Source organism: Macaca mulatta, chromosome 11, assembly GCF_049350105.2.
Source record: "Macaca mulatta isolate MMU2019108-1 chromosome 11, T2T-MMU8v2.0, whole genome shotgun sequence".
In the NCBI taxonomy this organism is placed as follows: Eukaryota; Metazoa; Chordata; class Mammalia; order Primates; family Cercopithecidae; genus Macaca; species Macaca mulatta.
The window spans coordinates 54,080,917-54,105,707 of NC_133416.1; the positions used below are offsets into that span (position 1 = coordinate 54,080,917).

At 39.9% G+C, this 24,791-nt stretch overlaps 2 pseudogenes across 1 annotated transcript; both read right to left on the minus strand.

Moving 5' to 3' along the window:
- Positions 1 to 426: 426 nt before the first annotated feature.
- On the minus strand, positions 427 to 2,670 carry LOC144332696 (dolichyl-diphosphooligosaccharide--protein glycosyltransferase subunit STT3A pseudogene; annotated as a pseudogene). The gene has a single exon (XR_013400670.1). The product of XR_013400670.1 is annotated as a dolichyl-diphosphooligosaccharide--protein glycosyltransferase subunit STT3A pseudogene (transcript).
- On the minus strand, positions 1,249 to 2,670 carry LOC144332695 (dolichyl-diphosphooligosaccharide--protein glycosyltransferase subunit STT3A pseudogene; annotated as a pseudogene).
- Positions 2,671 to 24,791: the final 22,121 nt, after the last annotated feature.

Here is a 24,791-nt window from a genome sequence, read left to right on the forward strand (position 1 = left end):
GGATCTCAACCAGGGGTGATTTTGTTCTCTATGGGATATACTTGGCAATGCTGGGAGCTATTTTGAGTTGTCATGATTTGAGAAGGTTGGGAGTTGCTACTGTCATCCAGTTGGTAGAGACCAAGGATGCTGCTAAAACTCCTAGAGCGCATAAGATAGCTCCATCACAACAATAATATAATATTAGTTTGGTACATTACTTCTTTTTTTTTTTTTTTTTTTTAAATTCCCCCCTTTAATTGACCAAAGTAAAGCCATGACATTTCATTTGGTAACCTGTTTAGAATTATAAAAATCATTTCATTTGGCCCAGCCCATACTGCCCAGGACAAAACTTTCAGACAATTTTAATGCCATCCAGCTTTGTTCTTACAAACTGCATATTAAAAAAAAAAAAAAAAAAAATCTTCAACGTCCTAAACGTGATGTGCCCAGTGCAAAGCATATCAGAGCTGGACGTGACATTTATGTCCTTGACAAGCCTCGATTATCCAGGTCCTTTACCTTGTATATCCTGACCAGCCAATGTTCTGTGGTATACGCTTCCTCCAGGACATCAAGCTCAAAGTCTTTATTCCCAATCTCAGCATTTCGGACACGGTCAAAGCCTGGAGGACGCTTGGCTTCTGTGCAAACCTGTCCAAAGCGGTAGTAACACATCTTGTACATGAGGCAGTTGAGCAGCACTGGAGAACCTTCACGGTCCACACGGAACTCCCCAGTTGGAGTATAATAGTCATTCTCCTTAACATGTTTGCCTGTATCTGTGCTCCCTCCAATCCGGACCATCCAAAGAAACTTGTTGATATCATCAGAGGAATACCCAGTGAGGCCTCCAAAAATGACCAGCACATAACTGACATCAAGCTCCCTCATGATCTCATAGGCTTTTTCCTCTGTGGACGCCATTGCCTGCCCTACTCGAGAAATATGGGTATTATTCCATGTGTTATTGTCCACTAAAATGGTTCGGTTTGCCATAGCTGTAATCTGATAGCCATAATCCCACCAGGACATGACCTTCGCATCCTCTGGAGTATTGTGACGAAGCCAATAATACGCTTCTCGAAAGTCATCAAATATGATCCTACTGCCATCCCCACCACGGGCAGACAGTACAATGGACGGAGAAGAGTAGGCCTCACTGGTCACCCACGTTGAATGAAAGGTATAGGTGATAAGAAAGAAAGCCATGACCAGTATCATCCCACTTGCCACTTCATTCTTAATAGGGTAGGTAGAATCCTGTTACTTCTTGCTCTTCTTGTCTGGACGACTTATGTCCAGATTCTTATTGTATGTGGATAGCACCTGGGAGACTCCAATGCCGGAGAGAATGCACATAACAGGTGCCAACACTAGCATTAGACGCACCATTACAGCTGAAAAGTACATGCTGGTCACACCATACATGATGATAAAAATCCGGGCATCAGACAGGTTGCTAAAGCAGTAATAGAGGCCAACTGGAAACATGAAGACGAGGAGCTGTAGGTCAAAATAGTATGAGGACCAGGTTGTGGGCTGATGCTCAGACACAGAAGCAATGATGGGGATGTTGTTCTTAGCGTAAGAAGGATCCAGCAGTGAGTAGAAACGCCCCGTCCAGGGAGATATTTTTCCTGTCAGCATGAGGAGAGCTCCCACAGTGAGAAGGACAAAGCCTACCAGAGAGATGACACTCCGGAAAAGAACTTCAAATTGTTGTGGATTCAACTTGCTGCGCAGGTAATCCACAAAGGCATGGATCTGGCAGAGATCAAAGACCCCAAAGGCTGCCATGTGCTCTGATGAAAGGACAGGCTGGAAACCCACAAAGGAGATCTGCATAGAAAGTATAGTGCCCAGGCAGTAAACAGTACAGTAGGCCACGTAGATCCGGTGGGAGAAACGGCCTGTGAGCATCAGCACCAGGACATGGAGAGGAATCAAGTTGATCAGGAACACATAACCTCCCCATGACGAGACCATGTAGAAATAAGCAAGGGCACACTTAGCTACCCAACAGATGGAACCAGTCTTTACTGCCTTGATCCACATGTAGTAGGTGAGTAGCATGCAAAAGATGGCAATCCCTTCATTATCATAGGAGCCAGCAACAGATCGGGAGATATATCCAGGAACTACAGCAATCATGGCAGCAGCAAGAAGCCCAGCCCCTGCATCCTTGAGCTCTTTGGTAAGGTGGTACGTGACGATGGTGGTGAAGGAGGAGAAGAGAGGGGCCAGGAACACACAGACATTCCGAATGTCGATGGTGATGTGGAAAAAATGGAGTACATGGTAGATTGCAGCAGAGGTGATCATTAAACCTGGGTAAATTGTTCCTCCAATGATTCGTCCCAAAGGGTACCAGGCCCGGTCATCAAAACAGTTATGGAATTTATAAAACCCCTCCTCAGCCAGGAACCTGGTAGTCCGATAATTAAAGTACGGATCAAACTCATGGATAACACTTTCAAATTTCAGGACAGCAAAGAGACGAGTGGAGAAAGATAATACAGCAGCCATTGACAGAATGAGAAGCTTCAGAAGTGTGTCCTGCTTCTCATAGGACAATCGCAAAAATCCGAATTTAGTCATCTTAACATGAATGGGTGGCCACACACGACGATCAGCTGGCCGGCTTTCCTAGGCGATCCGCTGGGCTCCCTCTGCCATCCGTTCAGCCGGTACATTACTTCTAATGACAAAAACCACAATTACTTTTGCACCAACCTAATAATAATAACGGAAAACATTTTCTAAAAGATAATTTGTAAATTGGCTATATATAATGTTGTTGTCAAACAGATCTTAAAGCAATGGTTCATGTCAGTTAACTGCACAAAAGATTTAATCACACACACATGTGCACACGTGCATGCACACACGCAGCTTATGAACTAAAGTTCAAATTTCTAAGCTTGACATTCAATACTACTCTTGATCTGGAGCCTACCCTGTCTATCGATTTAATTTTTCTCTATGATCTCCTTATGTAACCCAAAGCATGTGTCCACGTTACCGGCAGACTTAAATATTTTAGAATGCTATATGACTATCTCCCATATTTTCCCTATCAATCTTTGGCATACTCAATCCCACTCCTGATAGCGAATTAAGTTGGACCTTCAGTTGTACCTTGGACCTTCTAATGTAAAATGTTCAAATTCAGAAACTAGCTACAGTTAAACGGAATTACCCACTAGTATACATCAAGGCCGTATCACTAAGATAATAATAACTAGCTCTTGGGATTGGAAGGATAAGAAAATGACACCATGTATAAATCACTATGAAGATGTTACCATTATGATGTCCCTACCTCATAATAGCACTCAATGAAATGTCTGTGTCTCTCCTATAATTAAAAGGGCATTCCAAGTAGGAAAATAGCTTTTGCAAATAAATTAAAGTAAGATTATTTACTGTAAAATAACAATAATAATGTAACACAATAGAAGTTTATTTCTCACTCAGATAAAATCCAAAATAGATGTTCCTGCTTGATGGCGGGAGTGGAAGGTAAGCTGTGTGGATGAAGGAAGACTGCTCCATAGCTTCACGCAGAGCCTCAGGCTGGAAGTCTCCATCACCTTCCACATGTGGCTTCCATGATCATCCTGTGTGTCAACATCCAGTGGGCAGATAGGAAAAGAGAAAGCACAGGGTATGTGCCACCACTTCTTAACCACTTGGCCAAGACATGGCACGCATCATCTCAGCTCATGTTCCACTGGCAAGAGCTAGTCACATAGTCCTACTTGGATGCAAGGGAGGGTAGGACTGGAAAATGAGGGCCCTGGCTGGGCAGAGCTTCTCAGCAACAACCCTACACTATGGAAAGATAGCTAATGTCTATCTTTGCCACAGCAAAGCGCAAGGGTATAGGAGATGAAGCAAAGACAGTGAGCAGTGGGCAGGCTTGCCTGGCTAGAATATGAACTGGCGCTTCGTGGCAGATGAGAACACTCAGGTAAGGAAAGATAGCCAGATAATAGGAGACTCATGACTCCATCATTATGAATGTTTTCTATTTAAGAGACAGTTGTGAATCCGACCTTGAAGAAGAGTTATTTGATAAACAATGATGTTTAAAACAGACACTGTAGCCTCAAAGCAATTTTTTTGCATTACAAAATGAATCTGGTTTTTATTCAGGCATATCTTCCTTAGGTGGAAATTCGTAACTTTAAAAATGAATCAGTGCATCACTAAGGACTCTTTTCACAGCATTCTCTTATCCCTCCCAAGTACCCTTTTCAATCAATGTGCTTTCTCTTTCCTTCAGTTGCTTCTATGGGCTTGCAGAATCTGCTGCTGTGTTTGTTCCTTTGCTGTTCTCCTTTAATTGCTGTCTTTGCTGTGTCTGGTTCTCCTCCTTTCTTTTGGCCCAGACTATTTATTTCTAAAACCCATCAGCATTCTGTGAGGGTTAGGATTCATTTCAGAGAAACTCAAGGGAATTACCTCTGGGCGATTTTTCAGCCCAGGTATTTGGTGCAGTTAAAATGTCATTTATTTCTCTAGACTTGCATGATGTTGTGCAAAACGTGAAATTAATCTTAACTACACAACATTCAGTTCTTGACATTTCAAGACCTTTATTAAAATGTTGGGATGGAATTTTCCTTTAAATATGTTTATAGAAGAGACTTCTTGCTTTCCCTATGTGATAACTTTCTTCACCTCCCATATCATCTTTCATTACCCAAAGAAACACACCTTTGATTTTATAACAGAAGTTAATGGAAAAAAAAAAAAAAAAAAACACTTGCTATATAGAAATTCACATTTACAGTAAAGTTTTTTATGCTGATATTCACTCAGTAATAGAATGTATACCCATATAATCTATTGTTTTAGCTTTCCATAGATTTCAAAAACGTTGTCCGCCCGATGCTAGAATATCACTGCTATTAGTGTGCCATCTAGTGACTGATGTTGTGATATTTTCCATTCTTTGTTGAAGCCAAAGAGGCTTTAAGTGACATATGGAAAGTCCAATGAGATTCCTTCTTTGGTACAATGCAGGGATGAGACAGTTGTATAAAGCCAATGGCCAAATGTTGAGTCATCTGATGATGTATAGAGGATCGTGTGTAAATTCTTACTTAGCCAATATAATTTTAAAATGAAGCCATTACGAGAACAATTAAATATACTTGTTAACTTGCTGTATCATGATGCACAAACCATATGTGCATTAACCATATACGAAGAACCAAAATACAGTAAAATGCATTTGACCCTAAATTTAAGTTAGATTTAATTTTACTCTTGTTACTCAGATGGTACTTCAGGATCTTATAGGTCTAGGCTTTGAATACCAATTCCCATTGTGTAGTATACAAAAATGTATTTTTGAGGTTTCTGGTTGCTTGGATTTAAAGTTAAAAGTGGTTTTACGTTTATAAAAGATCAAACCTATCATGCATAGCGTGAGTGGCGGCATATCCACCATTTTAGCTGATTATTTGTAGTATTATAATCATAACCTCAAGATCTTATATATTGCTTTATTCCTATTGAATATTAAAGATTGAGAGATAATGATAATGATTTCATCTTTTAGTTATAGAATTGCCTTCAGATACCTTGTTTTATAATCATCTCAGTCGAACAAGAGATTCCTTTCAGTTACATCATTTTTCATAGGCAAGTAATGAGGGACTGAATGGTTTTGCTGTTGAAGACAAAAGGACAAAAAAGTAAAATTATATTCTCCAAACATATACAGATAGTATTGAAAAGAAGTATAAGAATTAGTTATTGTATGTTTCCCCTTGGAAATAACAGTTATATTTCTGTTATTATTTTAAAACATCTATTTATATATTATTATTAAAGGGGCAGTTATCATTAATGAAATATGCAATCATTTCAGAAAAAATTTCTTTAAAGCAAACACAGGAAAACAGAAACAAAACCACCTCCATTTAATTAAGTTCTTAATATGTGCCATGTGATTTACATATTTCATATACTTTTCTTACTTCATACAACCTGACAAAGTATCATTTCATGAAGGAAGAAACCAGGCTGAGTCATTAAGTAACTTATTTTAAGCCACAAGGGATGGTAGTAAAGGGCAGCTTCTGGGTAAAAACTAAGTGTGTCCAATTCTGAAGCCTGTGCTTATAAATGTGACCCAAAATGCTTTATAACCATGTCAGGAAAACATGCATTGTACCTACTCCTCTGCAAAGTCTAGCCAAGAGCAGAACTGACATGCATTATTTTATTGCCATAGGCAAATCAACAGGAAAGCGAAGTGTAAACAGTTAACTCAGACTAGCATATTACCTGGGGTTTTATAGTGGTTGATCTGCCATTATTCCAGAAGCAAGACTACAAATAGCTTGGATAACATGATCCTGCAATGTCAAGGTAGGTAAATGATTTGTGAGAGTTTTCAAACCACAGAAGAGTATATTTGCTCCTTCTGCTTTCCTCAAAATGGCCAGCATTAGGCTCTTTATTCAGAAATTTTTATATTATAGCATACCTTATCTTATATCATTATCTTCTCCCAACAATCTATTAGGCCAGTGTGCTAGATCAGTGATGTTAGTTTAAGCCCTCTCAATCTTTTTTAAAAGTGGTAAACAGACCACTGTGCCACATAAAGATTAAAGTGTAAAGACTGAGACTTCAAGAATAAATTTTAATGCTGTGATTATAGAATATATAAATTTTACAAAACTGATTCATATTTACTGCATACTTTTTGAGCTGCATGCTAATTAAATACAATGCTTAACAACCACTGACATATATATATATATGTATATATACATGTATACACACACACACACACACACACACACACACAGAACTACTTTTACATAGCTAAACCAAGAAATGAGAAAGCTTGTTAGTTTGTTTCTAGATTCCTGGATTCATAATTCAAGGGCATTATGATAGATCTCCTTTGTTGTTCTCCCTATATCCACCCCTCCCTCCCCAAGCCAATGGAACCTTAAGTTCGCTCAGGTGGCTGCTGAGATCTTTCCCTCTGTCAGAGTATTTATGGGTGGGTTTAGACCAATCATGATTCATCCCAGGGCCAAGGAAAAATTATGATTGGTCTAAACCAGCCTTAGTAATCTTGTTCAACTTTGTCTGGGAATGAAGTGACAAATTTTGTTCAATGAGATGAAAGCAGAAGTTTTTGAATGAGCCTCCAGGGCTTGCCTTTCCGATCAACATAGATAACATAGGAAAGAACTTTTGTCTTTCTGATTAACATCAATAAACTTACAGAGGACAGCCTTTGCCTTTCTCTGCTCTTCTGCCTGCGATGAAGGCATAGTCCCTGGAGGCACAGCAGACATTTGTGACCGTAAGATGACAAGCCTGAGGCCAAAAGTCAACTTTTATTTTTTTGAGACGGAATCTCATTCTGTGGCTCAGGCTGGAATAAGGTGGCATGATCTCAGCTCACTGCAACCGCATCCCTGGTTCAAGGGATTCTCATGTCTCAGCCTCCCTAATATCTGGGACTACAGGCATGCACCACCATGCCCCGCTAATTTTTGTAATTTTAGTAGACACAGGGTATCACCATGTTGGGCAGGCTGATCTCGAACTCCTGACCTCAAGTGATCTGCCCACCTGCACTTCCCAAAGTGCCAAGATTACAGGCATGAGCCATCGTGCCTGGCCAAAAGTCAATTTTCTAAGGATGATGCAGCAGGATGATAGGTCTCTGACAGCATCGCTGAATTCATTGAATAGCTATATCACAACGTTGCTTACCTTTGGATTCCTTGCAATGTGACACAAAGTTTTATTTATATGAGCTATTGTTTATAGGGGTTTCTGTTACTTGCAGCCTCATGTATTAGGTTGAACCATATGATATTGCTATTTTTGTAAACAAAAATAGTTGAAGCTCAGCACATTTGTATGACTCAACCAATTTTATGAATTGATGCAGAATTCAAGACCCTTTCACTTCTCCAGCAATCAAAACCTCTCCTTTTCCTCTCTCCTGCCACCTGATACCATGCAAAATAGATATTTTTAAAAAAATATTTCTGATATTTAGGGGAGCGGAGCAAGATGGCTGAATAGGAACAGCTCCAGTCTCCAGCTCCCAGCGCCAGCAACACAGAAGACAGGTGATTTCTGCATTATCAACTGAGGTACTGGGTTCATCTCACTGGGGAGTGCCAGACAATCGGTGCTAGTCAGCTGTTGCAGCCCGACCAGCCAGAGCTGAAGCAGGGCGAGGCATCGCCTCACCTGGGAAGTGCAAGGGGGAAGGGAATCCCTTTTCCTAGCCAGGGGAACTGAGACACACAACACCTGGAAAATCGAGTAATTCCCACCCCAATACTGCGCTTTAAGCAAATGGGCACACCAGGAGATTATATCCCACACCTGGCCAGGAGGGTCCCACGCCCACAGAGCCTTCCTCATTGCTAGCACAGCAGTCCGCAATCTAACCGCAAGGCAGCAGCGAGGCTGGGGGAGGGGCGCCCACCATTGCTGAGGCTTAAGTAGGTAAACAAAGCCCTGGGAAGATCGAACTGGGTGGAGCTCACAGCAGTTCAAGGAGGCCTGCCAGTCTCTGTAAACTGCACCTCTGGGGACAGGGCATAGCTAAACAACAACAACAACAACAACAAAAAGCAGCAGAAACCTCTGCAGACACAAGTGACTCTGTCTGACAGCTTTGAAGAGAGCAGTGGATCTCCCAATACGGAGGTTGAGATCTAAGAACGGACAGACTGCCTGCTCAAGTGGGTCCCTGACCCCTGAATAGCCTAACTGGGAGACATCCTCCACTAGGGGCAGACCGACACCCCACACCTCACACGGGGGAGTACACCCCTGAGAGGAAGCTTCCAAAGCAAGAATCAGACAGGTACACTCGCTGTTCAGCAGTATTCTATCTTCTGCAGCCTCTGCTGCTGATACCCAGGCAAACAGGGTCTGGAGTGGACCTCAGGCAATCTCCAACAGACCTACAGCCGAGGGTCCTGACTGTTAGAAGAAAAACTAACAAACAGGAAGGACACCCACACCAAAACCCCATCAGTACGTCACCATCATCAAAGACCAGAGGCAGATAAAACCACAAAGATGGGGAAAAAGCAGGGCAGAAAAGCTGGAAATTCAAAAAATAAGAGCACATCTCCTCCAAAGGAACGCAGCTCATCGCTAGCAACAGATCAAAGCTGGACGGAGAATGACTTTGACGAGATGAGAGAAGAAGGCTTCAGTCCATCAAACTTCTCAGAGCTAAAGGAGGAATTACGTACCCAGCGCAAAGAAACTAAAAATCTTGAAACAAGAGTGGAAGAATTGATAACCAGAATAATTAATGCAGAGAAGGCCATAAACGAACGGACAGAGATGAAAACCATGACACGACAAATACATGATAAATGCACAAGCTTCAGTAACCGACTCGATCAACTGGAAGAAAGAGTATCAGCGATTGAGGATCAAATGAATGAAATGAAGCGAGAAGAGAAATCTAAAGAAAAAAGAAGAAAAAGAAATGAACAAAGCCTGCAAGAAGTATGGGATTATGTAAAAAGACCAAATCTACGTCTGATTGGGGTGCCTCAAAGTGAGGGGGAAAATGGAACCAAGTTGGAAAACACTCTTCAGGATATCATTCAGGAGAACTTCCCCAACCTAGTAGGGCAGGCCAACATTCAAATTCAGGAAATACAGAGAATGCCAAAAACATACTCCTCAAGAAGAGCAACTCCAAGACACATAATTGTCAGATTCACCAAAGTTGAAATGAAAGAAAAAATCTTAAGGGCAGCCAGAGAGAAAGGTCAGGTTACCCACAAAGGGAAGTCCATCAGACTAACAGCAGATCTCTCGGCAGAAACTCTACAAGCCAGAAGAGAGTGGGGGCCAATATTCAACATTCTTAGAGAAAAGAATTTTCAACCCAGAATTTCATATCCAGCCAAACTAAGTTTCATAAGTGAAGGAGAAATAAAATCCTTTACAGATAAGCAAATGCTTAGAGATTTTGTCACCACCAGGCCTGCCTTACAAGAGACCCTGAAGGAAGCACTAAACATGGAAAGGAACAACCGGTAACAGCCATTGCAAAAACATGCCAAAATGTAAAGACCATCGTGGCTAGGAATAAACTGCATCAACTAACGAGCAAAATAACCAGTTAATAGCATAATGGCAGGATCAAGTACACACATAACAATATTAACCTTAAATGTAAATGGACTAAATGCTCCAATTAAAAGACACAGACTGGCAAACTGGATAAAGAGTCAAGACCCATCAGTCTGCTGGATTCAGGAGACCCATCTCACTAGCAGAGACATACATAGGCTCAAAATAAAGGGATGGAGGAAGATCTACCAAGCAAAAGGAGAACAAGAAAAAGCAGGGGTTGCAATACTAGTCTCTGATAAAACAGACTTTAAACCATCAAAGATCAAAAGAGACAAAGAAGGCCATTACATAATGGTAAAGGGATCCATTCAACAGGAAGAGCTAACTAGCCTAAATATCTATGCACCCAATACAGGAGCACCCAGATTCATAAAGCAAGTCCTTAGAGACTTACAAAGAGACTTAGACTCCCATACAATAATAATGGGAGACTTCAACACCCCACTGTCAACATTAGACAGATCAATGAGACAGAAAGTAAACAAGGATATCCAGGAATTGAACTCATCTCTGCAGCAAGCAGACCTAATAGACATCTACAGAACTCTCCACCCCAAATCAAGAGAACATACATTCTTCTCAGCACCACATCACACTTATTCCAAAATTGACCACATAGTTGGAAGTAAAGCACTCCTCAGCAAATGTACAAGAACAGAAATTATAACAAACTGTCTCTTACACCACAGTGCAATCAAACTAGAACTCAGGACTAAGAAACTCAATCAAAACCGCTCAACTGCATGGAAACTGAATAACCTGCTCCTGAATGACTACTGGGTACACAATGAAATGAAGGCAGAATTAAAGATGTTCTTTGAAAACAATGAGAACAAAGATACAACATACCAGAATCTCTGGGACACATTTAAAGCAATGTGTAGAGGGAAATTTATAGCACTAAATGTCCACAAGAGAAAGCTGGAAAGATCTAAAATTGACACTCTAACATCACAATTAAAAGAACTAGAGAAGCAAGAGCACACACATTCAAAAGCTAGCAGAAGGCAAGAAATATCTAATATCAGAGCAGAACTGAAGGAGATAGAGACACAAAAAACCCTCCAAAAAATCAATGAATCCAGGAGTTTGTTTTTTGAAAAGATCAACAAAATTGATAGACCACTAGCAAGACTAATAAAGAAGAAAAGAGAGAAGAATCAAATAGACACAATAAAAAATGATAAAGGGAATATCACCACCGACTCCACAGAAACACAAACTACCATCAGAGAATACTATAAACACCTCTATGCAAATAAACTAGAAAATCTAGAAGAAGTGGATAATTTCCTGAACACTTACACTCTTCCAAGACTAAATCAGAAAGAAGCTGAATCCTTGAATAGACCAATAGTAGGCTCTGAAATTGAGGCAATAATTAATGGCCTACCAACCAAAAAAAGTCCAGGACCAGATGGATTCATGGCTGAATTCTACCAGAGGTACAAGGAGGAGCTGGTACCATTCCTTCTGAAACTATTCCAATCAATAGAAAAAGAGGGAATCCTCCCTAACTCATTTTACGAGGCCAACATCATCCTGATACCAAAGCCTGGCAGAGATACAACAAAAAAAGAGAATTTTAGACCAATATCCCTGATGAACATCGATGCAAAAATCCTCAATAAATTACTGGCAAACCGGATCCAGCAGTACATCAAAAAGCTTATCCACCATGATCAAGTTGGCTTCATCCCTGGGATGCAAGGCTGGTTCAACATACACAAATCAATAAATGTAATCCAGCATATAAACAGAACCAAAGACAAAAACCACATGATTATCTCAATAGATGCAGAAAAGGCCTTTGACAAAATTCAACAGCCTTCATGCTAAAAACTCTCAATAAATTCGGTATTGATGGAACGTATCTCAAAGTAATAAGAGCTATTTATGGCAAATCCACAGCCAATATCATACTGAATGGTTCCCTTTGAAAACTGGCACGAGACAGGGATGCCCTCTCTCACCACTCCTATTCAACATAGTGTTGGAAGTTCTGGCTAGGGCAATCAGGCAAGAAAAAGAAATCAAGGGTATTCAGTTAGGAAAAGAAGTCGTCAAATTGTCCCTCTTTGCAGATGACATGATTGTATATTTAGAAAACCCCATTGTCTCAGCCCCAAATCTCCTTAAGCTGATAAACAACTTCAGCAAAGTCTCAGGATACAAAATTAATGTGCAAAGATCACAAGCATTCTTATACACCAGTAACAGACAAACAGAGAGCCAATTCATGAATGAACTCCCATTCACAATTGCTTCAAAGAGAATAAAATACCTAGGAATCCAACTTACAAGGGATATAAAGGACCTCTTCAAGAACTACAAACCACTGCTCAGTGAAACAAAAGAGGACATAAACAAATGGAAGAACATACCATGCTCATGGATAGGAAGAATCAATATGGTGAAAATGGCCATACTGCCCAAGGTAATTTATAGATTTAATGCCATCCCCATCAAGCTACCAATGACTTTCTTCACAGAATTGGAAAAAACTGCTTTAAAGTTCATATGGAACCAAAAAAGAGCCCACATCTCCAAGACAATCCTAAGTCAAAAGAACAAAGCTGGAGGCATCACGCTACCTGACTTCAAACTATACTACAAGGCTACAGTAACCAAAACAGCATGGTACTGATACCATAACAGAGATATAGACCGATGGAACAGAACAGAGCCCTCAGAAATAATACCACACATCTACAGCCATCTGATCTTTGATAAACCTGAGAAAAACAAGAAATGGGGAAAGGATTCCCTATTTAATAAATGGTGCTGGGGAAATTGGCTAGCCATAAATAGAAAGCTGAAACTGGATCCTTTCCTTACTCCTTATACGAAAATTAATTCAAGATGGATTAGAGACTCAAATGTTAGACCTAATACCATAAAAACCCTAGAAGAAACCTAGGTAATACCATTCAGGACATAGGCATGGTCAAGGACTTCATGTCTAAAACACCAAAAGCAATGGCAACAAAAGCCAAAATTGACAAATGGGATCTAATTAAACTAAAAAGCTTCTGCACAGCAAAATAAACTACCATCAGAGTGAACAGGCAACCTACAGAATGGGAGAAAATTTTTGCAATCTACTCATCCGACAAAGGACTAATATCCAGAACCTACAAAGAACTCAAACAAATTTACAAGAAAAAAACAAACAACCCCATCAAAAAGTGGGCAAAGGATATGAACAGACATTTCTCAAAAGAGGACATTCATACAGCCAACAGACACATGAAAAAATGCTCATCATCACTCGCCATCAGAGAAATGCAAATCAAAACCACAATGAGATACCATCTCACACCACTTAGAATGGCAATCATTAAAAAGTCAGGAAACAACAGGTGCTGGAGAGGATGTGGAGAAATAGGAACATTTTTACACTGTTGGTGGGACTGTAAACTAGTTCAACCATTATGGAAAACAGTATGGCGATTCCTCAAGGATCTAGAACTAGAAGTACCATATGACCCAGCCATCCCATTATTGGATATATACCCAAAGGATTATAAATCATGCTGTTATAAAGACACATGCACATGTATGTTTATTGCGGCACTATTCACAATAGCAAAGACTTGGAATCAACCCAAATGTCCATCAGTGGCAGACTGGATTAAGAAAATGTGGCACATATACACCATGGAATACTATGCAGCCATAAAAAAGGATGAGTTTGTGTCCTTTGTAGGGACATGGATGCAGCTGGAAACCATCATTCTCAGCAAACTATCCCAAGAACAGAAAACCAAACACCGCATGTTCTCACTCATAGGTGGGAACTGAACAATGAGATCACCTGGACTCGGGAAGGGAAACATCACATACCGGGGCCTATCATGGGGAGGAGGGAGGGGGGAAGGATTGCATTGGGAGTTATACCTGATGTAAATGATGAGTTGATGGGTGCTGACGAGTTGATAGGTGCAGCACACCAACATGGCACAAGTATACATATGTAACAAACCTGCACATTATGCACATGTATCCTAGAACTTAAAGTATAATTTAAAAAAAAAGAAAGAAAGGGAAGAGCCCAATAGGAAGCAAGAAAAGTAAAACTAGAATATTATGATTCAAGTTATGTATTTATGTATAATTATATAGCAATAAAAAAGCTGAATAAAATATTTAAATTAAAATTTAAAAAAATATTTCTGACATTTAATCAATGATGTGCTGGTAAACTAGTTGGTTGGGAGGAAAACCCCAATTTGTACAGATTTATGGTATAACTACTCCTACTATGTCTCATTTTAAGCTGCCAACTTGAGGTCACTGAACAAGTAGTTGGAAAGAAATGCTCACAATCAGCTCTCCTGAGCTGGTACCATAGCCAGCTCCAGCATGCCACTGCCCATGCATTGGCCAAAGTTCTGTTACAGTGTATGATGGGCAGAGCTAATGTTAGAAAGTAATTTATTATCCTTATTATTATTCTCTTTGTAGCACTGAGACAAAGATATAAGAAAAATATAATATATTCAATAATTATTTGATATATATGCTATGTACATATTATGTATACATAAAATAATTATAAAATACAATAATTATATCATACAATTAGGACATGGGTAAATTGATAAGATAAATGTAGATCTTTGCCCTCTGATTCATTTAGATCTTGTAAAAAAGAGTAAAGAAAATATGTCAGAGTAGCCACCAAGGAGACATAAAATATTATGAATTTTTACCAACAAAATAATTTATAATTTTGATATAATTATATTTCTACATTATAGCTTTATTATAATTTATAAGAATTTATAATTTTACCAACAAGCTAATTAATATGAATTTTTACCAACTAGCTCTTCTACTGCCTAACTTTTACCAGTTATCCCTAATGGGTAAGAAAGAAAATCAAGATATCCTTTGCTGGCTATTCATTTTTTGAAAAAGCAATATTGTGTTGCAGTTAAAGAATATGAAGCATTTGACTTCCATTTGGGACAGTGACTTTTATAAAACATCGCCCTCCCTCTCCAAAACCCTCAACTCCCAAATTCATTTTCTCTAACTGTTGAATGCCAAAAATCCATTTAGTTTTCAAACACTGCCTTTTTTCTATTAGTTTTAGATTGCTGGTCCAAGAAATGATTGAGATTCTTCCCAGTTTAAACTTAAGATGCTTGAATGTACTGCCAGTACTAAATGCAAGGTCTCTGCATTCCTCATCACCCTGTGCCCAGTCTCCATCTTTTATCATCTTCTTTTAACAATCTTAGTAATCCCAAATAAAGTGAAATGGAACATATTAACAGTTACTCTTGGAGAGTTTTTTTTTGGACTGGAGTTGATAGATATCTTTGGCTGGATTATCAACATGGACTATCCTGTCTGGAGAGACAACTCAGTATTAATAGTGTAGATTCGAGCATTCAATGATCCTATACTTTGTCAAGCCAGAAAACTGTGAACCAACCTAGATCTGTCCTCTCACTCAACCTCCAAGTCTAATCAGTCAATAGAAATAATAATAAATATACACTGAGCACTTACTATATGGCAAGCTAGAGTTAAGTGCTCTTCACCTATTATTCTATTTAATCTCCACAATCATCCATTGTGTTGTGTTACTACACCCATTTTATAGATGACAAAACTGAGATATAAATAAGCTAAGCAACTCATCCAAAGTCATAGCACTGTGGTAGAGCCTGCAAAATTTGAACCCCGGCAGCCTATCTCCAGGGCATATCGTCTTTACACTCTACTATGTTGGCAGAATTATAATAGATTCTCCTGCTTAATTACTTCTCAAATGCATTTGTCCCTTCCTCAATATACCTACTGACTTAACAGTAGTTAGAATCATTGTGAGACCTTGCCTGGATTTACTGTGAAAGTCTCCTAACTGAACTCCCTGTCTCTGGTCTTTTCCCCACTCCAATGCATCGTCTACCCAGATGACAGAGTGCTTTTGCCAGACTATAGATCTGATCAAACTCCTCACTGTAGCTTTCAGTATAAAGCTGAAACTTCATCTGTTAATAACCCTGGCTCTGTGTGTAGTGGACCCTGTCTTCGTTTGTCCCCATTTCTCTGCACATCTCAACAGGGCATCCCTACTAAACCGCCTGAACTTTCCCAAACAAATCATCTTCTCACAGCAACAGCTTCCTTTGGACATACCTTGCTTTCTGCCTCAAATGTGCTGACTCCGTTTTTTTCTTCTATGTGGCTAATTTCTAGCAGTCCTTCAAATCCCTAGTGAAGGAGTATCTCTCAGCCCTCTACTCTCGATCACAGTATCCTGGCCATGGTCTTCATCATAGCTGTCCTCAAAGAGCTCTCAGTTCAGAAGGCAGACAGGTAAACCAATAATCCAAACAAATGGGGTGGTTATCAAGCCACAGATCTTAATATTCTATAAAGCATAATCTTATAGTATTCACAAAGGAAAGCATCATTATTTAAATTGTTAGGTTTTAAACATGAAAAACACTCTGACTAGTTAAAAAGTCTTACGCAGGCCGGGCGCGGTGGCTCATGCCTGTAATCCCAGCACTTTGGGAGGCAGAGGCGGATCACCTGAGGTCAGCAGTTTGAGACCAGCCTGGCCAACGTGGTGTAATCCAGTCTCTACTAAAAATACAAAAATTAGCTGGGCGTGGTGGCACACACCTGTAGTTCCAGCTATTTGGGAGGCTGAGGCAGGAGAATCACTTGAACCCAGGAGGTAGAGGCAAAGATTACAGTGAGCTGACACCATGCCACTGCACTCCGACCTGGGCAACAGAGCGAAACTCTGTCAAACCACAACAACAACAACAAAGTCTTAGGCACTGGCTGCTCTATCTATGGAGCAGCCATCCTTTTGTTTCTTTACTACTCTAATACACTTGCTCCTAATATACTCTACGGACTCGTCCCAAATTCTTACATGAGTTCCAAGAAGCCTTTCTTGGGGTCTGGATCAGGACCCCTTTCCAGTAACAGCTTCCTGGCAAACTACAAAAGGACTATACTTAAGAGACCCAAACCTAAAGGAAAATTATCTGCTTAGCACCAATTGCCTGACTTTGAGTAAGTGGTGGAGTACATTTTATCCTGGATAAAGGACGGAACTGGGTTAGAGACCCAATTGAGGAGATTTAGAGTTCTTCCTAAGATTTAGGGGGTTAGGGACCTCCCTTGGTAAAGACCCTATTGGTTAAAAATGGATTTGGCACTATAGGATGTTAACCGCTATTCTCTTTGGAAAAAAGTCTTAGCTATGATGTGTGTTTCTAAATTTGCAATTCTCCTCATTTAGAGTATGGTAAAATATTCTTATTGCAGACATAATTTTAAGGAAAATTTATTTCCCTCAGCAGTTGTACCTTTTTGTTTATTTATTTGTTGGTGTTCTTGCTTTAATTTCTTTAAAAGGCTAAAGGTTCAAAAATAGCCATAAGGGCAATATCAAAGGGCATTTTAATTTTGAAATGAACTAAGAGCTACATGTTGCTCTACTTCATGAGTTATTGAGATTTGACCCTGGACATGAAGTAGGGTGTGGAGAGTGACCGTAGGAGAATAAGCAATGCACTTCATGGGTTGGCAGTGCTGCAATAAGATTATCTACAATTAAATGAGGAGTAAGATAGTCCAATCTGGAAACAGTGTGAGGTTAATCTGCACTCCTAGGCTAGACTCTGACAGATAACCAGCCTCCCCCACTTAATGCCCCTCACACTTCTCTCTCTCATTTTGATATTTAATCTTTTGTGCAGCCAATCAATTGATTAGTAATTTTCTTGTGCACATTAAAGGTCAGGAGAAAGAAGTTGCACTATAGCAAAACTATATTCTAGTTTAAAAGGTACCTAGATATAGATTGTCCAAAACATTTTTACTTAAAGTATGTTCAGGGAGTGTTGAGTAAGAGACAATATAATTGACCAAGGTATGGGCATTCTTTGGAAGCCAAGGAGAGAAGAAAGCAGAAGGTAACAAACGGGTAAAAACCATAAGCTTTCCCCTACTGTAGAAAGTCAGAAATACAGGGAGGCTGAGACAGGAGCACTTCTTGAACCCTGAAAGCGGAGGTTGCAGTGAGCTGAGATCGTGCCACTGGACTCCATCCTGGGTGACAGAGTGTGACTCCATCTCAAAAAAAAAAAAAAAAGAAAGAAAGAAAGAAAGTCAGAAATGCAAATATTTTTGAAGTAATATAGAAGTTGCAGTTTTTAGAAAATGTTTAAGTCTTAAAACCTTTTGCAAGACTACAACCTTGTACATGTTTTGGCTGGATATTAGCTACTGGTACTTGAAATCTAGTCTCACCTTCCTTTGTATGCCCTCTGTATTTTAAAGACTAGACATCTAAAAATCACATTTTTTAAAGCCACTTGGAGCAAAGGTTTTAAATGTGATTTGAGTTCTGCTAATGATATACAGTTGGCCCTTCATATCCATGGGTTCTGCATCTGTGGATTCAATCGATTGCAGACCTAAAATAGGAAAAATAAAATTCCTCCTAGTCCAAAAGGCAGAACTTGAAATTGCCACATGCCATGTACTACACTAAATCCATGTCAACAAAGTAATGTGTAGATATTGCATTAGGTATTATAAGTAATCTACATATGACTTGAAGTATATGAGAGGATGTGTGTAGGTTATATATAAATATTTTTATATGAAGGGCTTGAGCATTCATGGATACTGGTATCTATGAGGGGTCCTGGAACCAATTGCCGTGAATAGCCAGGGACAATTGTGTGTTCATATATATCTAGAAAGCGGAATTGTGAGGAAGTCCACCTTTGTAGCTATGAATGCTGACAAGCAAGTTTGCTAAAACATAAGTGCCTGTGGTAGCTGGATTCCAGGTTCTCATGTCTAGTTCTCAGCTTCATGAGTGCGAGCAGCTGTGATGGCAATAGCAATAGCAGCAATGGTGGTTAAACCTGAAACCCACAGTTCAATGGTAGCCCCATAACTCTTCAATGATTTTATAAGTGTTTAATTGTCTACATTAAATTCCCTGCTAATTGAAAAGCCTAGATAGATTTATATTTCATGCCCTGAACACTAATATGACAATCCAAAGAGCAACCTGAAGAAGCCTGATTTATTGGGAAAAAAAAAAAAAAAACCCTATAATTCAACATCTGTGACTAATCAAGATATGACTAACTCTGCCATACTTCCAGTATTCAAGGTCAGGAGACAGAGTTCAAAACTGGCATTAAAGGTTACTGCAGGTCTATTTATGCTTGTGTTACTTCCATATACATCCTGTGGTTTGAAGTGTGTGAGGCAGAAACTGCATTGAATAGGGTATGGGATGAATCTATGTTTATGGAAAGAATGACCTCTGAATTAATGAAGGACCATTATAGGAAACGGTGTTTTTTATGGTCATTGGTAGTCTCCTCTTCTCCCTTCATCATCTTATCTGCTAGATCTTCCTTTTCCAGACCTCTAAATGTTGAAGTATTCCAGGGTCCACACCTTGGATGTCTCTCTGCACCTATACTCACTCCTTCAGTAATTAAAGCTGGTTATATGCCTTCAAATGACATCCTTACGATGATGGCTGTAAGTCCTCAAAGTCAGACACCTTCTACTTCACCACATGGTTAGTTTCTTCATGGATGAAGTCGGGAAGAGGATTTTGTAGGAAAAATCATATTAACTTCAGAAATGGGGCTGATAGCTGGTCGTGGTGGTTCACACCTATAATCCCAACACTTTGGGAGGTCAAGGCAGGTGGGTTGCCTAAGCCCAGGAGTTCAAGACCAGTCTGGGCAACATGGTGAAACCCTGTCTCTACAAAACATATGAAAGTTAGCTGGGTGTGGTGGCACATGCCTGTAGTCCCAGCTGCTCAGGAGGCTGAGGTAGGAGGATTACTTGAGCCTGGGAGGTCAAAGCTGCAGTGAGCATGATTCTACCATTGCTGCACTCCAGCCTGGGTGACAGAGTGAGACCCTGTCTCCAACAACAAAAAAGAAAATAAAGAAAAAAAAATGGAGCTGATAGAATAGAATGTAGTAATCTGATTAGAGGTCAGATGAGAGTCCTGCTAGTTTTACCATTATGTACTTGCATAATACATATTCAGTTAGGTTAAAACACTGAACTGAATCAATGAGAGGATGAAGTGATACGGTTTGAATCTGTGTCTCCGTCCAAATCTCATGTCAGATTTTTTTTTTTTTTTTTTTTTTTTTTTTTTTTTGAGACGGAGTCTCGCTTTGTCGCCCAGGCTGGAGTGCAGTGGCCGGATCTCAGCTCACTGCAAGCTCCGCCTCCCGGGTTTTTACGCCATTCTCCTGCCTCAGCCTCCCGAGTAGCTGGGACTACAGGCGCCCACCACCTCGCCCGGCTAGTTTTTTGTATTTTTAGTAGAGACGGGGTTTCACCATATTAGCCAGGATGGTCTCGATCTCCCATTTTAATCCCCAATGTTGGAAGTGGGGCCTGGTGGTGCCATTCTTGTGATAGAGTTCTCATGAGATCTGGTTGTTTAAGTGTGCAGCACCTCCCCACTCTCTCTCTTCCTCCTGTTCCAGCCATGTAAGAAGTGCCTGCTTCTCCTTCACTTTCTGCCATGATTGTAAGTTTCCCGAGGCCTTGCTAGAAGCAGAAGCCTGTACATCCTGCAGAACCATGAGCCAATTAAACCTCTTTTCTTTATAAATTACTCAGTCTCAAGTATTTCTTTATAGCAGTGAGAAAACGGACTAATACACAAAAGTTATGCATACGCAAAACTGAAGTCAGTATTTTGCTTTCTGCTTACTGTCTCTCTCTTCCTCCTGTTCCAGCCGTGTAAGATGTGCCTGCTTCTCCTTCACCTTTTGCCATGATTGTAAGTTTCCCGAGGTCTCCCTAGAAGCAGAAACCTGAACATCCTGCAGAACCATGAGCCAATTAAACCTCTTTTCTTTATAAATTACTCAGTCTCAAGTATTTATTTATAGCAGTGAGAGAACGCACTAACACACAAACAAAACTGAAGTCAGCATTTTGCTTTCTGCTGTCTCTTTCATAACATTCTTTAGTATGTACAAAATACTGGGTTCAGGAGTCCATTGTATTCTGGCTGGTGACTCCATAACATTGAATTATGGCATCTTACCTATCCGCCAATTTTCTATGCTTGATTTTCTCTACCTTTGACCATCATCATACTTGTCGAAACTGTGTCTTTCCTTCAGAGAACTGTTTTTGTTTAAATATCCTGAAGGAAAGCAATCCTAAAACATAGTCACTCTAAAGAATGAAACATTCCTAATAGTTTGATGTGTCATTTCTCTCAGAATTCTTATTTTCAACAGGGAAAACTGCTTTGTGCTTTGATTTTGTGCAGGCATCTTAATTGTGGAAGGCCTCTAGGAACCAAAACTGTCTACCTGATAGTCTGAAAAATGAGAACTGAAAACACATCTATGTCTACATTAGCAAGACTTCACAATTCCTCTGACTTCATCAACGTAACTTTATTTTTCCAGGAGTCTTCTGCTCAGGCATATGGCTTGAATGTTCACTACAGGAACTTCCCAGAAGACTCATCCCCTCTTCAGTGGAAAACGTCAACCAACAGCTTGCACCTAAGATTCTTTGAATGCCTCACCTTAGCCATCAGTCTTGGACTATTGTATCCTGATCCTTACCCAATCCTGAACCCCATTTTTAAAGACCCAGCCCCTCAAATCACAATTCCATTTTCCAATAAGTTGGTTTTTTTTCCCCCACTCTGAAACAATCCCAAAGTTTGTGAGGTGGTGCCCATCCTTACCAAGGTAAGTAATAAACTCGGGTTTGTCTTGTCAGTGGGTTATGTTGGTGGAGCTCTTTGGGGAACCAGCTTTTGACAGCTCCAAAATCTTGCATTGAGAAGTCTGTAACTATTGAAAGGAGAAGTCTGTACTTGTGAACCAAAAACATGTGAGACAGGTCTCAATCAATTTAGAAAGTTTATTTTGCCAAGGTTAAGGACACACCTGTGACACAACCTTGAGAGGTCCAGGTGACATGTGCCCAAGGTGTTTGGGGTACAGCTTGGTTATATAGATTTTAGGGAGACATGAGACATCAATCAATATGTGTAAGATGTACATTGGCTCAGTCTGGAAAGGCGGGATAACTTGTATAGGGGGCTTCCAGGTCATAGGCAGATAGGAGACAAATGGTGGCATTCTTTTGAGTCTTTGATCAGCCTTTCACTGAATATACAATCTGCATGTGAGACTTGGATAGAGGAATAGTTACTTAAGCCTTAGTCTGGCTCAATGAATCCGCATTTTATAGATGAGGGAAGTATATAGCTTTTTAAAATCTTTGTAGGCATCTTATTTAGAAATAAAATGGGGCCGGGCACAGTGGCTCATGCCTGTAATCCCAGCACTTTGGGAGGCTGAGGCAGGTGGATTGCCTGAGGTCAGGAGTTCAAGACCAGCCTGGCCAACATAGTGAAACTCCATCTCTAATAAAAATACAAAAATTAGCTGCGCGTGGTGGTGGGCGCTCGTAATCCCAGCTACTCAGGAGGCTGAGGCAGGAGAATCGCTTGAACCCAGGAAGCAGAGATTGCAATGAGCCGAGATTTGCCATTGCACTTCAGCCTGCAACAAGAGTGAAACTCCGTCTTAAAAAATAAAATAAAATAAAATAAAATGGGAGGCAGGTTTGCCTGATGAAGTTTCCAGCTTGACTTTTCTTTTTGGCTTAGTGATTGGGGTCCTGAGATTTATTTTCCTTTCACAACCTTAAAATCATCAGACACTGATTAAACGTGAAGGCCTAGCCTGATATTTTTCAAACTGGATATTATGAAAGGTACAAAGGTTGAGGCTATAAACTTCAAAGCTGTTAGGATAGACTAAAACTTCATAACCAATCCACAAGATGCCAGCATTCCATCAGTGCTCAAAAATCCAAGAACGCACATGGGTCATTACAGTGTTCATGTCATTTGAAAGAAAATGCAAATATGGTAACATTTCATTTTGGAAAAAGAAAGGATATATATGAGCTACTACAAGTTTTCCAATATCTGTCTTTAAACTCCTAAGAGCTAATATATAACAACTTTCAAGAGAATATTTGGTGAGAGAAGGTAAGCTGAATTTCCTACTCAACTTAATGGTAATTTTTAGAATTTCCTAGTCAAGAAGCCACTAGATGGCCCTAAAGCCCTCCTTTATCAAAACACACACAGCGCACTGGCAAGAGGAAGAAGAAAAAAATCTAGCCATTTGTTCATGAGTTACAACTGAAAAAAGACAATTCATACAAAGACATAAGGTCTATCCTGTGTTTACTTAAGGTTTTAAGAAAATCAAGTTTTGCTACAAAACTTGGAGCATTATTCTTTCTGGGAACATATAAGTACATATCATAATAACCAACTTCTCTACAACATGCATGATTTTTGCTAGTGCTAATACACTAGTGGTTAGATTTCCAAGATTGATCGAATTATTAGAGCTTCTAAGCAGAAATTCTATTGTAAAGAAATCCAATACATAAGAAATAGTGAACTTGAGTGAGACTACAACTCAGCTGAGTTGTTCGATCAGCACAAGAAACACAAGAAATGATACTACACAGCGTCTTTCACAACCAGGCACTGACATAGTGCACAGAAAGTGTCCCTGGCTCCCATGGCCTCCCATATCCTACCCTGGCACTTCCATTCCTCATTGGTTCCTGTGTTCCTGTCTGCTGCTCTGCAGGGACAAGGACTGTGGCTCTCTTGTGCAAGATCACCACTCCATCACCTATTTTAACTGGTCATTGGAGTGTTCCTGGCATGCCAGTGCCAGGCACAGTGTATTTAAAATATATTCACCAAAGTTTTACACGTTACTTAGAAGTGTTCCATGTTACTTGTATTTAGAGCTATAAATCAGTTGGTTTATTCAAATTAGAAATGCAAATGAGATAAAGGGACAAAATTCCACAATTCTGTTGATGCCAAGTAAAGATAAGGTATTAGCCCAGGCAGAGTGGAAAGCACAAATTCATCAGCAGTAGGAAGTGGAAGCCAGGGGTGTCCATGAGGACAGCGGAAGTCTCCTGGGAATTAGGGGACATCTTGGAGAAGATAGCAGGTTTTTCCACAGTGCATTAAATGGGTATTCAAGCCAATCTGACTAAAATCTTCAGAGGCGAAAGACCCTAGCAGACCCAAAGTTATTACATAAGCATTTTAAAATAGAAATTGCATAGAGAAGTGTGCAGTTGAAATACAAATGACAGAAAGGCTTTGGGTAAATTGGCTCAGGAGCTTTGTGATGCTGAAGGAAATGGAATCAGCCACAGGCAACGGAGAAGGCAGATGGGGAAAGACAGAGTCCTAGGGAATAACCTTTTGCAAGCACATCTGCGACGTGACACAGCCACTGAACATTCCCTGAATACAGCCGATAAGGTCAAGAGTGAGCATTTCTTAATCAGTCATTGCTCTAGAGTCTTTAACACAAATGCCTAGATTTTTCTGGTAAAATAAAAGCTCATTTCATGAGTGAGCAGCAAGTTAATAAGGAGAGAAAAATTATCCTGCCCTTTTCTCTGTTTTGTTTTTCCTATCACTCCTTCTCTTACTAAGGTTAATTTTATGTTTGAGAAGAGCATATGTTTTCATTACCAGGCAAAAATGTCTGTTTTTAAAA